Here is a 2069-nt window from a genome sequence, read left to right as displayed (position 1 = left end):
TCTACTGAGCTGTCTCCCCAGGCCCTCTCTACTGTTTTAGATTTAGTAGCTATGTTAAACCAAGAATACACAAAGTGAATTAAACTATCAATAGACTAACAAGAGAAAAGACATATATATATATATGTTACTGATGTCAATAGTTTTATTATTAATTTATTTATTTTGTACAGGGTCTCACTATGCAGCCCAGATTTGTAGTAATCCTTCTGTCTCAGCCTCCCCAGCGCTGGGATTATAGGCATGCACCACCACGCCCAGTTTTGGTGGCCAGCACAGCATGCATTACTGGGGATTGAACCCTGGTCCTTGGGCTTGCCAGACAGGTGCTTAGACCACTGAACTATCTCCCCAGCCCCTAAATAGTTTTATTTGCATAAGGATTCACAGAACAGAAGTGAAAATTCAAAGAGGCAGTTAGATAGGAGGACTATAAACCATCTTAACAAAGGGCGCACAGAGGGGAAGGGGACAGAGGAAGAGGGGTCTGGCTTCCTGGGTGGTGCGCTGTGGGAAAATAGGGAATGTGAGGCAGAGGTGATGGAAAATGACGGTAACTTTAGTAAAGTCAGCATACTCTGGCGCTGACTTTCTATCTCTAGATATAGTAGTTGCATTTTTCTTGGGATAGGAGAGGGACACCTTCACAAGCGAAAGTTACGTCCCTGGACAAAGGGAAATTTCTGTCCTGCCTTTTGGGAAAAAAATTAACAATAATAAAATAAAAAAGGATGATTATTCCATAAAAACTGTTTGGACAGTTCGTTGAATGGCTGTCTTCAAACAAGGTTGTGTCTCCCTGCGCCATTATACACACCAAGCAGATCAACAGATGTAAAGGTAAACAAGCTGGTAAAAGTGTCAGATGGGGAGGCTTTAACGAGCTACGCAGGAAGGTCTTCAGAAGAAGCAAATGTGAGGGAAATAGTCAGGAGAAATTAGGTCCTAAGAAGCCTGACTTACTGAGGATGCTTTAGAAACTCACGGGCTGAACCTTCCTCTCAGAGGAACGAAAGGGCCACTCGCTCATCTCTTGCGGGAAGCAGCGCGCTGACCTGGCCCTGCTAACACACCAAAGTGTGTCTCTCGCAGTCTCAGAGTTTGGGTTTTGCATGCAGGAGGTGTAACCAGGAGGCCGCCGAAATTACCTTCTCCCTGAAATTCAAAGGAAATTCGCTTTAGTTCTATGTCGTCTCTTGGTGAAATCTGGGTAATTGGTGCATTTCCCAGTCACTTGAATTTGAAGAATTAATTTAATTTTTTCAGCATTTTTTATTACTGCTTCTTCCTGATGGTGCATTTAAAAGACTACTATACATAGCTTGTCGACTGTTCCACACTTGTACATTTAGGACTGCTGTTTCTTTTTTCTTCTTCTCTCTCTTTTCTTTCTTCTCTCTCTTTTCTTTCTTTAAGACAGCATTTCGCTATGCAGTTCAGGCTGACCTTGGACTCACAATGTAGCCCTGGCTGACCTTGAACTCATGGCAATTCTCCTGCCTCAGCCTCCCAAGTGCTGGAGTTACAGGAGTGCACCACCACTCAGGCCTTGTGCCGCCACGCCTGGTTTATTTTTTTATTTTATTTTATTTTTTGGTGGAACCAGGGATTGAACTCAGGTTCTTGCGCTTGCCAGGGAAGCACTTATTCTACTGAGCCATCTCCCCAGCCCCTGGCTTATTTTTTAAAATTGCTGATTATTCCACTCAAGGGAAGTACCATCATTAATTAATCCCAATCATCAGGCATCTTCATTAGATAGTGCAATAAATTAGTTGGTAATAATTCTGCAACAAATTAGTTGATAGTAGATCATTTTACTTGGGTGAATATATTTGAAGGATCAGTAGAAGCAGAATTGCTGGGTTATAGGGTATGGATATTCTCAGTTTTGATCAGTACTGCCAAATTATCTCCAAAGGGATTGTGCTTAGCAGTATGTCCACTCACAGGTCTTTGGGTGTAGTTCTTCCTCACACTCGAACCCACGGAGCATGTTGACAAGCCTTTGGCGCTTTGTCAACCTTATAAGTAATATGTGGTATCTCTTTTTTTTTTTTTTTTTTTTT

Source organism: Octodon degus, unplaced genomic scaffold (assembly GCF_000260255.1).
Source record: "Octodon degus isolate 3935 unplaced genomic scaffold, OctDeg1.0 scaffold00102, whole genome shotgun sequence".
Taxonomy (NCBI): domain Eukaryota; kingdom Metazoa; phylum Chordata; class Mammalia; order Rodentia; family Octodontidae; genus Octodon; species Octodon degus.
The sequence above is the reverse complement of the archived record's forward strand: the minus strand, read 5'-3'. Positions refer to the sequence as shown.